General features: G+C 44.4%; 1 pseudogene; it reads right to left on the minus strand.

The window, feature by feature from the left end:
* Positions 1 to 2,463: 2,463 nt before the first annotated feature.
* Positions 2,464 to 12,897, minus strand: part of LOC130143461 (ankyrin repeat domain-containing protein 26-like) — a 62,864-nt pseudogene continuing 52,430 nt past the window's right edge.

Raw genomic sequence — 12,897 nt, forward strand, 5'->3', positions numbered from 1 at the left:
AAAACTAATGTTTTGTAGCCACAATTCAACGTGGTATTTTGAAGACAGCAAAACCTGGGAAACTCCTGACACATTTGCTCATGAGGAAAAAGCAACTGGCATAATAAGGTTTTCTGAAACAGAGTTGTTTATTCCATACAACTGACTGCAAAGATCTGCAACCTGCTTGTAGCTACTGACCCCAAAGGGTTTCTAATGTACCTGAGCAAAGAAATCAAGAAACACGCTTGCTTTCTCCTTTGGAAAGAGATCAGGAAGTTCCTGAACCTGAACTTGACTGTTGGGGCACAAGCCAGAGAAAGCCTTGCTAAAGCCAAGGTAAGCAGCACGCACTGCTCTTCCTCTGTCCACTCAGTTACTCACACATCGCTAGAAAGGTACCAGGTTAGTGCGGCATGATTTCACCCTGTGCAAACCCATGCTGACTCCTCCCTACCAACTTCTTGTCCCCAATCTTTGGAAACGGCTTCCAGAGTACGTGCTCCGCCACCTTCCCAGGCAGCACGGTGAGGCTGCAGTTCCCAGCTCCTCGGGCTTGCCCTTCTTGAAGATGGGACAGACATTCCCTGTCTTCCAGGCCTCAGAGCCTCCCCTAAGTGCCATGCCCTCTCCTGCTTCATCAGGAGTGTCCCCACAGTGACACTGGGGATGGACTTTCGAGCGCAGGAATTGCCTGGCCTTCTCTGTACCCCCCTCACGCCTCATCATAACTGCCATCAATGCCGGTTATGGCAGATGCCAACACCGAATTTCTGCTCTGCTGCTCCACCAGCCAAGAGCTCTCCCCTCTCACTAAGAGCTGGCAGCAGAGAGCGGTGAAGAAACTTGAGCACAGGCCACGTCTGAGTTTATCACAGTGACTGACAACACAACGTGAATGTCAAGATGTTCTGTCCCTGCTTCCTCTGTGGAGAGACACTAGAAAGCAGCAAAAGCTGAACTTCTCTTTGACCACTCTGGTGCAGGCTGGAGAAGTTTCTTTACACCTTTTTCCTTTGCAGGGGATCAAAACCTGTGCGATTTCCCAGCGTTCCACGGCCACCAGAAGCTCACCTGCTACCTTCTGCCCAAACCACAAGGAGGACTGCTCTAAAATACAGGGAAAGTCTGGGAACTGATCACGAGTACCCCAACACCAGCCTGTGGTCTTAACACAGTTGTGGAAAAGGACATACACACATGCTGGCCTTTTGCCTGGCCTCCAGGACAGGCTGAAGGTGCAGCGGCGAACAGAGCTGAAAGGAGCAGAGCGCTCTGGAGAGCTGTACGGTTAGGGAAAGGGGTAGAAAGCGATGTCAAGAAGGGGAACGATAAAACAAAGACATATATTAGATGACAAAGTTTATTAAATTTCAAGCTGAAACAGAATACCTGGAATTAAATACAGTATATTAACTTCACAAATATGTATTCATATAAAGAGGAACAGCGTCACAGCAACATTCATTGCTTTCCTCACTGCCTGTTAACTCAGGTCCTTGAATTAGTGGGTAAAACCCCCAGATTTTTCCAGTCTTAATTGATCTCGGGACAACCATTCTTCCTTTCCCAGAACTGGGACTTTGTTCTGTCATCTTCTGATCACTGCTGACTTCTGTGCACAGGAAATGACAACGCAGATCTTCAGTAACAGGTAACTCCCTGAAATAAGTAAACCTGCTTCTTTTATTGACACAAATGTCCCAGAACACTGGCTACCATCTGGGCTACCGCCACCGTATCGTCAGCTGCTAGCAGCAACAAAAAGATTGGCTGCCCTATCATACAAGGTTTGGAAAGTACTGAGGAGACTGGAAGTTAATATTTTAACATTCATTTTTCCCGCACATGAAGTGTTTCAGGTACAGCGCAGCTGCCGATGTAGTAACTGGGAACGTCTACAGCTGCAGCGGCCTTTAACACAAACCCCAAGATGAATACCGTGAGGGGCCATGGGCACAAACGGAAACACGGAGGGCTGGGGCTGAACGTCAGGAAATGCCTCTTTCCGATCAGGGTGACTGGGCACTGGCACAGGCTGCCCATGGAGGCTCCATCCTGGGAGATACTCAAAAGCCAGCATGGTCCTGGGCAACCAGCTCTGGGCGGCCTTCCCTGAGCAGGGGAGCTAGAACGGATGACCTCCAGAGGTCCCTTCCAACCTCACCCGTTCTGTGGTCCTGTGATCCAAAACAAACATACCAAACCCACCACGTAACTCTCTCTGCACTGCTACACACTCACAGTAATGTTAAACCTAAGGCGCATAAGGTGACAGCAACGTAAAGTGCCCCGTCCTCCAGCATGACCACTGGTAAAGATTTCACTTTATCGGCAGAAGCAGTCACGGCATCTGGACTGAAGCAGCAGGCTCAAATCACATCAAATGATGTCCTAAGCATTAAAGTAACACTGGAAACATTAAAAACACATAGGGTGAAAGGATTAAGCAGAACAAAGGGAATGCTTTTGTTAAAACACAGAACATCAGTGGAGAAAAAATAATGCTTCTACGTTAACAAGAAACATTTTGACAATTCTGTCACGCTCAAGAATCAAGGTGAGTCATTCTGCTAGTCCGACAAAAATAGGTGTGCTTCTTGTGGCGAGTGCAAAATAAAACACCTATGCATCAATAAACCAACAGGCAAGTGCAATGTGCTTGACATCCATTTAATAGACTTAGAATTCACATTCGGACTGCAATAAACACATTTTCCCATCTGAACTGTGGGATGAGAAACTATAGACGCACTATGTAAACAAAATGATTTCCAGAGCTTTTTTCCCAGCATTTTGTTCAAATCAGGTAATTTTTGGTTAAAACATCGCGGTGCTCCTGTACTGCCCTGCAAAGGGGATCCTGTCAACGTGGATACTTTCTGAAGATCCGTCAGAAGATACCATGGGAGAAGCTCCAGCAGATCCAGCTTCAAGTTCAGCAGTGGCTAGGGAGAAGAGAAACAACATTCCGGTGTTGCTTTTACACTAGACAGGGCCAAATCAGTCACTATGAAAACATCATGGATAACTGGAGAGACTACAGTCCAGAAAGAGATTTAAAAACTTCCAAGGGGACATAACAATCAAAGGGCTAGGCACAAAGGAAGAAACAATCTTTTTCCACATTTGCCTACCAGCCAACAGTATTTCTAAAGCCAGTGACAGAAATTCTATAGGCTACACATTGAACATCTTCAGGGAACCCACAAATGACTCCTGCTTGCACCAGTGCTAAACTGAGCCCCCCTGCAGACCTCACGAACCTCCAGTATCTGTTTTCCTTGAATGTTCAAAGCAGTGATTTATTGGAACTCTGCTCCTAAAAACCAGCTTCTGCCTTCTCTGTGACAAACTTAAAAAGAATCCGCCGGTGAAAACGCAAACACCTTTGCAATGCAGTCAGGCCAGGACAAGTCTCCTAGCCTGGCACTTTCTTTGAGGGGCGTCTTTGTAACTCACCCTGGCAAAACCCTCTTTCCTCCACAAAAACACATACTCAACGAAAGCAAGCCCACCTTTCCTGTTCTTCTCCAGCCACATTTTTCCGACAAGGTCCTGAAACCAAACGCACTCTATGACACCTAGCAGATGCACAGTCAGGTTCAAAATGCACACGGATGAAATGCAACGGCTTTGTGTCCATTCGGACACATGGAACGAGCTGTGAAGCTACAGCTGAACACTCTCTGTATTACCAAAAGCATGCAGGAACAGAAGGAAATTCTCGCAGGGGCTACCTGCTTTGAAATAGCACCAGTCACTGCAAAGCAAAGCAGTGACTCTGGAGGAACGACTACCCTGAAACAGGTGGAATTCCTCTTTCGACACCTGGCCTCATATTATAGAGCATGTTTCATGCTATGTGTTAAAAGCATTCAACTCATCTGATGTTTGCCTAAGTGCTACTAAATGATCTTTTCCCAAAGAAAGGGTATCTTTCATCACTGATTATATTTTTCTTGCTTATTCAAAAAAGACTGCAACATATAAGCTACAAATACAAGCAATGGACAAGAAACAGCAAAAATCCAGACCCAACAGCAGAGAATGGGCGCGGTATGATGTAGTGCGGAATGCAACCGACGCACATGGAAGAAGCAGTGATGGCTGAAGTCTATAAACGTCTTCTCTCAGGGCTTCTTTTACGTTTGATGTTTGTGCTCAAGGATTCACTCTAGAAAAACGTGACTTCAGCTTAAGCCAAGTGCACCCGTGTAGAGGAAGTGGGTTAGTTTTCTCTGCACTTGTCTTTTTCAGGCAACTGCATAACATTCTACACAATCTTTTGGTAAGCAGGAAATTTTCACATTCAAGTCTAAACTGGAAAGCTAGCAGAAAAACCTCCCTGTGCTTAGCACAGGAACTTGACAGCTTTCAAGCCATTACATTCAGGAGTTAGGAACACTCCTCTTTTTCCTTAAAAATGCCCCTAACAGTGACACATTACCTTGTTTAAGTTCTTTAGCGATTCTTTCATCTAGTTCCTGCCGTACCTAGAATTATACAGAAAATATAGTTAATATTTTAACAGTTACATTTTTCTAATATTAAACTTCTAAAACATTCTTAAAATCCACACATAATGAGAGAAAACCTAAAAATATAATTCCAAGTAGACACACCTTGGTTTGGGGTTTGATTTTTCTCGAAGAGAAACTTTTGGTCAGTCGGGCTGCAGCTGCCTCATTGCTCAGCAACGTTAACAAAACAATTTGTAACTCGCCAGCTGGATTATTACTGGGCATTTAACAAAATACACAGGAAGAAAGCAAGAAAGCCTAGCGCAGTTATAGCAGTGAAGGTACGGCTGAAGTTTATCATCAAACACACAAACAGGATGTCAGCTACATGCCGAGATATGTACAAATGCCACCCACAGGGACAAATCAGCCAGTTGAGGCTGGCTTCTGCAACTTCACAGAGAGAAGAGCTGCACCAGCAGCTGCTGCAGGATTGACATACACCATTTGTATAGAAAAAAGCGTGTGCCAATATTCTTCTTTTCTCCACCTTAAGATGGGAAATTGAAAGAGCTCCTACAGATGACGCCAAAACTTCTTTATTGTTATTGCAAATACCACGACACACATTTATAAAAATATAAAAGCACACACAATTTTTTCTTGCAAACTGTGTACTAAGAAAAAAACCGCAGCTACAGCTTCTACGCAGCGAGTGCTGTGGGGTTTATTATGTAGCTGGAATCAGCCTGGATCACTGCAAAGCAGCACTTACGCCTCTTCTCCCCTAGAAAGTGGGTATTGTTACCAATTAAGTTATTCTCACTTATGATTCTGCCTTCAGAAGCCTTCACAAGAAGGAATCACATCTCCTAATTTAAGAGTCACAGTCCAAGCGCTATACGCTGTTGTTTACGTTTGATGGTACTTGCTACTCCTACATTTTTCCCATCAAATTTGTGACACACAGAAGTGAATTTCCAAACACGTATCATACAGCTTCCAGGGCTACGACGGCCATGAAGATGCTGCAGGGCTTGGACCTTGTGAGCTATATGCAGAGGCTGAGAGCTGCAACTGTTTCTTTGCTGGAGAACAGGAAAGCTCAGGGGGACCTTATCTATGCGTATAAGTACCTGGTGGGGGGAGTACAGAAGATGGAGCCAGACTCTTCTCAGCGGTGCCAAGCAAAAGAACAAGAGGAATAGGCACAAATCCAGATAGAGGAAATTTTAACACAAGGATTTTTATAATTATTATTTTTTAAAAAATTGTAAGCATGGACAGCCACTGGAACAAGTTGCTCAGAAAAGGTTGTGGAGTGTCCATCCTTGGAGATGTACACCACCTGGCTGGACAGAACAGTGAGAAACCTGCTACGGCTGACCCTGCTTTGAGCAGGGGTGAGGTCGGACTAGATCATCTCTAGAGGCCCCTTTCCACCCTCACTCCTTCTGTGACTCTCTTGATTTTAGTACTGAATTCCTGGGGGAAGGAGCATTTATTTTATGAAATGAGCAGACCCACCTAGCAGCATAACAACAACAAGAAGAACGGAAACACTGCACAGGGTACTCAACAGGACAGAGAGAGCAAGAGCCTCAGGAAGGAAACCACTCTGCTTACCCTCACAAGAGCAGCAGTAACAGGCAGTAACTGCAAGGGTCAGAGGAGCGGGGCTGTAAACCAGCGAAGCGGAGGGAAGGGCTCTCTCTCCAGGAACACAGGGAAAGCTGGGACCAAATTCACCGGATCCTGCAGGAGAAGCACCACTCTGTGATACTTCATTGAAATACTCTGTGCCAACAGAGCTGCATGAACAATGGAAAAGGACCCCCCAAATCTCTAATTGTTTTCAAGCAGGTACGAGCAGAAGCAAAATTCCGGGGAGAAAGGACCCCCTAACTCCTGAGACGAGACACAGGTAACAGAGAAAAGCAGGAAAACTAATGCCTAGACCAAAATACGGCCCAAACCCAGGACCAAGCCCAAGCAAAGTCGTAGTACTTAGTGGTGTTAGAAGAAACCACTTTCCCTGGTTTCCTGAGTCTTCACAATGACTAGAAGGTCCACAGGACCCTCCGCAACATGTACAAATCAATCAAGAGAAGAAAAAGGTCTTGTTTTCCTCTTATTCATTCCATCAACGTCTTTGTGATTCTCATCCATGTCTGAGGGAAGAGAAATAGGTGGAAATAAAGCCAACACACTGATTTCTGAAAAGGGGATGAATGAAGAGCCAGGCAAAATACACCTCCGAGGACCTTAACTTGCCTCCACTTTTCTCCTTCCCCCCAAACCCCTGGGAAAGGCATCACAGCTGAGTGTCCCAAACCTCCTGAGCAGGTACTTCTCACCTCACTGCACATCTCTTCAGGCGGTAACACACCAGGTGTTCATTTGCAGCAGGCACCTTCTCAACAGTTCTTTTTCAGAAAGTGGTGTTGACTTACTACTTATCCACACAGGCTGCTTTAGCACAGAGTAAGCTGGATCCTGTAAGACTCCGTGAAATGATGCTCCGAGTCTGGAGTACCAGTACTGTTCTGAAGTTGAGTTCCTAGACACAACTGCTGCGACCACCAAGAACTTTTTGTGTATCAGAAGTGGCAAGGAGGGTAAACCAGCCTACTCCTAGAGCTCAAAGTTCCATTATAACAGATTAAATCCATAGACTATCATCTCACAGACGGTTAACTACCACCGAAGCCCTTGCACTACATCTCACAGACGGTTAACTACCACCGAAGCCCTTGCGCTACACCTCACAGACGGTTAACTACCACCGAAGCCCTTGCACTACACCTCACAGACGGTTAACTACCACCGAAGCCCTTGCGCTACCCCTCACAGACGGTTAACTACCACCGAAGCCCTTGCGCTACCCCTCACAGACGGTTAACTACCACCGAAGCCCTTGCACTACATCTCACAGACGGTTAACTACCACCGAAGCCCTTGCGCTACCCCTCACAGACGGTTAACTACCACCGAAGCCCTTGCACTACATCTCACAGACGGTTAACTACCACCGAAGCCCTTGCACTACAAATACATAAAGCAGAGAAGTCCCCTGCAGCAGTCATTCTTTCACTTGGACAAACTAAAGTTCAAAATATGCGCAGTGTTAGGAAAATGTGAATACATCAGTAAGTTTTAATCAAAACCTAACAGCGTAAACAGACAACATTTCCAGTATAAAATACCATCCCAACATTAAACAATGCTGGCTGCAAACCTTGCCATGTATCTGGCTGCAGAGAAGAGAGAGGGACAGATTTTTGATGAAGGAGCTGAAGAAGAAAGAAAAATGGCCTTATGTTCACAGGTCTTCAGTGAGAAACAAGAACGTGGCCTACATGTAAATGAAGCAAGTAAAAAAGCTAACAACAAAGACTGCTACAAGAGTGCAGAAAGCCAAATCAGAAATGGAACAGAAATTGAAAGATGAAGAGGAAGCAGACATTTCCCTTCCCACATTAAACTGGTTTCATTTACCCACTGATTCACCCTGGTTGCAGAGTTCACTGTTCTTGTCTGTCAAGACACGCACGTTCATTTTCACCAGCCTTTGGCACAGCTGTTAGGATTTAAGCTTGACATTTGTTAAACCTAACAGCAGGACTCCAGTCCCAAAACCTCCTTGCAGCACTTGCAGGAGACATTCCTTGCCTTAGGCTATGGACTAAGGGAGCAGGTCTGAAATGCTGAATTGCTAGTTGCTACAGTCACTGTCTAATGACATGCACAGAATTTGTCAAGTACTTGTAATTTATTCCACATTACTGAAGCTCTAATACAAATAAAAAACACCAAAAAAACCCGAAGACATTTGCATGGGATTGGGATTCTACTGGTTAATAAGCTTGTGCCAATATGAACTTTTTTCTATTTTTAAAGATCCTTTTGCACTTCAAGGTTATTCATTTCTGTAGCGTATATATTTGATAAAGGGGAAGGGGCTATACTGGAATGGAACACATTTCTTTATGCTCTTTTAAGAATAACACGCTCATTTTTTGCTGAACTTGTGATATTACCATCTTCAACATGTACGGCTCTATGTGTAATCACTGATAGTCATGCCTCATGTTTAGGAAAACGGTGCAATCTTTCAAGCCTTTAAACACCAAATTCCTTAGTTAAGTCTAAAGAAGAAACTGTGTCCACTTGCTAGTGGAGCACTCCTTCCTCTTGTCAGCATCATTTACCAGTGTTTTTTCCAACAGCTGCAGGACCAATGATCACCATCATTTTGAATAATAGCAGTGTGAACTATTTTCACCTCTTTGCCCCTGAAGCTATTTCAAAGCTTGTGCACAAACGAAATTTACACAAACATCTTCCTCTTCAGAATGGCTGGCATGTTCCCTACTTCCAATAGCCTTTCTCACCTTGAGGAAGCTACTACAAGGAACACCAAATCTGCAGAGAGCTTTGACTAAAAAAAGTAGTGCAAAAGGACTGCCTGAGGCACACTGCAATTTCAGCTTCTTAACTCCCTGTCATCTAGAGCTTCAGTGGCAGAAACATTTGTCATCTCCAGCCAAGGCAGCACTGCGCATCCTGAATTTAAAGGCAAGGCAAATTCTGTAGAAGGGAACCAGGTTAGTGGGAAAACAAAGCTGAGGCATAACTGAAGTAAACAGTGAAGTGAAGAAAAGGCTTAGAGTCAGAGAAATTCTTCTGCTTTGAAACAGTCTGGTGAACAGACAGAATACCAGGCGGCACAACCAGCAAAGCATTTCAAAATAGACTAACACTATAATCTCTGATTTCTTCCCTCATGCTCCAACTTGCCTCCTGAATGGCACGGGACTCCTGCGGAAATGACAGCACAGACTGTGCGTCTGGTGATTTTGCATTTGGAAACTGATTGAGATTTGCCACCCATTATTGTATGCAGAGGGATACATGCAGTTTTTCCCTTTTGTTACTTCCTGACTTCAAAGTCTTATGTTGCAATTCAATCCTCTTTTCTCAGATGCATGTTATGCACATGACATACTGCACCCGACTGAGAACAATTAAGCCTGCAGTTCTAAGCGAAATACTCGCCTAGTCCTCTAGCAACTACTGCACCTCTGAGAACTCAGTTCCTTTCTTCTGAAGGACTCCAGAGAAGATCAGGTTTTAAGACTTCCCTGAATACACTGAACGTCAGGTGACTCGAGGCTACAAGCAGTGACACTACAATTAGTCTCAGTCGTTCCCTAACTGGTGATTACAGGAAGAAATACCATAAAAAGATGTGCAGCTGGATTTAGTAACAGGGAGGTTATTTTTTTTTCCTGTTTCTTCTTCAAAAAAAGAAACCACAACTGTTAAACCCTTTTCTTTTAAACTAGGACAGCTTTTTTCCTAGAAGTGGGATGGTTTCCTCCTTTGCCTTTTTCTTCTTGTAACATCTCGCTCCCATCTCTCTCTCTTTTTTCCCTGCCCTCACTTGCTCCCTGCTCCCTGTCCCTCTTGTTCCCTTGTCCTGGCTTTCTTCTTACTTCAGTTTTGCAGTGGATCCCTGAATTTCGCCTCCTTTCTGCTGCTTGCGTGCAGAATAATCCCTGCAGGTGGTACAGTACTAATTGCCTCCCACGTTCTTTAGGTAGTGTTATGTCCACCCCTCTGACACAAAAACCACATTCACAACGATACAGAAAAGTTCATCTCTTAACTGCCGCTGCTACGCACTACCTACACACTGCTTTGTCTATTTTTGTTTTGTTGTTTGGTTTGGTTTTTTTCTTTTTCTTAAACCAGGTGCAGTATGTAGACACGTTATTTTAAATGGATTCTTTCCAGTGTAGGTGGGACCACTGAACCAGGGTAAGGCTTAAAGGTGACCAAATGCTTCTCACATCCATTCAACAACAGAATGTGCGAGGGACAGACACTGACTGAACAGGCAAGCTTGCCCATGCCTCAGTCCTATGCTAGGTGGGAAACCGATTACAACTACTGACATCTGTTTCCAAGTCTCATGATATCACGTTTACCATTCTGTGAGGGATGTGCTATCATGCTGACTGCTAATTACAGGGCATATTTTGACCAGAGGTATTGCAGAGGTTGCAGCTTTTTACCAAATTAGAAAGCTCTGTAGACTGCCTGAGGAGCAGTTACATATAACACCACATAGCAGGACCCACAAAATCAAATGCCTCCGAGGCACAGCATTCGTCCCGCACTCAAGTGAGAAGTAACGTGCCCTGTTCATACCATCCTAGTTTTGAAGCATCCCTTTGTTGGTATTGTACTAAAACCAGTTCCGGTGAAGAAACTGCTAGCATGAACATCAGTGAAGGGGGAAAAGGTGTCTCAAACAAAGAAGTCTGATGGGATTTTGCACTCATCATAAAGATAGCTGTTTTAAAAAAGGTCATCCACAGAATGGCTTGGGTTGGAAGGGACCTTAAAGATCATCCAGTTCCAGCCCCCCTGCCATGGGCAGGGACACCTTCCACTAGACCGGGTTGCTCCAAGCCCCACCCAGCCTGGCCTTGAGCACTGCCAGGGATGGGGCATCCGCATTAAATTTTACTGAAGAGCTTATTTGGGAGCTTCCTATGCCACAGTATTCTTCATCACAGTTTCTCTTGCAAAAGAGAACTTGCAAAAAAACCCTGTTACGCAGTTCATCATTTAGAACTCAGTATTTTTTGGTCTTTGAGCGCTTCTGGAAATTTTATAACCCTAATGACCAGAAGTCTTCATTTCTACCACCTAGTTGTATACTGGTTTGATGAGCAATTTGGTTTAGCATATTAGAGCATATGGTTTGGAACTAGAAATGGATTCTAACTTTAGACTGAAAAGCACAACCTTGCTTACAGATACTCTTCAACACTAGTTGAGACCAGTATTTAAAAACGCTTACCTTAGCCACATAGGCTTCAACTCTGTTTCTTGATGGTAACGTATTCACGGTCGGGGTTAGGAAGCTTCCTCCTAGATTTAGACTTCTATTCAGTGCCGGATTGTTGCTAATATGTCCCAGTTCAGTTGAATACAGAACTGGACCACTGACAGCGCTGCTTGCAATTAAAGGTTTGCTTCTATGGCACTCCTGAAGGAGCTTAGCGTTGGCTTCTGCTCATCTCTCATTAGCTCTGAAACATTCAGAAGCATACAAAGAATTATCTTTGGTAATAACACTTCCGCAAAGTTACCCTCCAGGTCTTTGACTATTATCTGACTTCTGAAAGTGGAAGGGATTAAGAGAGTTCAAAAAAAATGTCCATAATTTGATCTGAGGTTTTTTGAAGAGCCTATTTCTAGGTAGCCACACTACCTGCAGGAAGCAGCAAGAGTTAACCAATTCTTTGGACTTCTCAGCATTAAGGCCTCAAAGCAGTCTGTGCACACCGTGTGTTTACATAGCTCTTCCTGAAAGGTACATCACCGGCGTAAGAACTCTGGGCTTCCCTTCCTTTCCCAAAGCAAGCTGAAACCTATGACATGCGGCTAAAATGGAAGCCAAAAGATTTTTGTTGTTCTTCTTCATAGCACCAAATGCCATTCTCTGAAGGGCCTATCCTTATTCAAGCAGTAAAGGACATGACATTCTCTTTTCTGCCGTACTTAGAATAAGAAGAGGAGATTAGAGACTGGCAAAAAGGCTGCCTGTTAAAACAAACTCAACTTCAAAAATATCCTATTAATGCCCATGATCGGTGGTGTTACTGCTGGAACACTGAAGAGAAACGAAGATAGTTCCAATGAACAGGGGGGAGCCTTAAGGTACTTTCATCACAAATATGCTCTCTTATGCATAATGCTGACCAGATGTAGAAAAGGTATTTAACGAAGAAAACTGCTTGAGGAAAAAGTAGTATCTTATTATCACCCCAAAAATGCATGGACTTACCCTTCCAGTTTATTTCCTAGGCACCTTCCATTTTTAACTTCCTCCAGATACAGGTCTTTGTACTTTTCCGCTTCTGCCTGTACAGATTCTTTTTGAAAAATACTGTCTCGTTGGGTATTTTTTATCCTGTCCAATTCACGTTCGAGGTCTCCAATTCTGTGTTCTAGCTGGCTTGTCAGCAAAGCATGACGACTGGCCCTGATTTGTTCTAATCTGTCCTGGGAGGCTGCCTGCATCTGAAGTAGATACACACTTTCAACCACCGCAAAGAAAAAGAGAACTCCCCTCGCCAGTCAATTGCACGTACCCAATTTCAAGGGCCCAGCTCTATTCAGCGAGGCAACTGTGCCTCCTCACTGCCATCAGCGACCAGGGCAGAACCCTGGAACTACCACACTAAATGATTCTTTTCATTCAGAAAGAACCCCCATCTTAGCACTATTCTTCATCAAAGCTACTGATGGAAGAACACAATCTCTGTAGGACAGGGCATAGCATTCCTCAAAGAAATTATGGAGATGCCGCACCCCCAGCCCCCACCCTGCAGCTTTGGTGACTTCTTTTCTGAGCGTTGCCCCTTGTGCAATGACT

Source organism: Falco biarmicus, unplaced genomic scaffold, assembly GCF_023638135.1.
Source record: "Falco biarmicus isolate bFalBia1 unplaced genomic scaffold, bFalBia1.pri scaffold_30, whole genome shotgun sequence".
NCBI classification, from domain to species: Eukaryota; Metazoa; Chordata; class Aves; order Falconiformes; family Falconidae; genus Falco; species Falco biarmicus.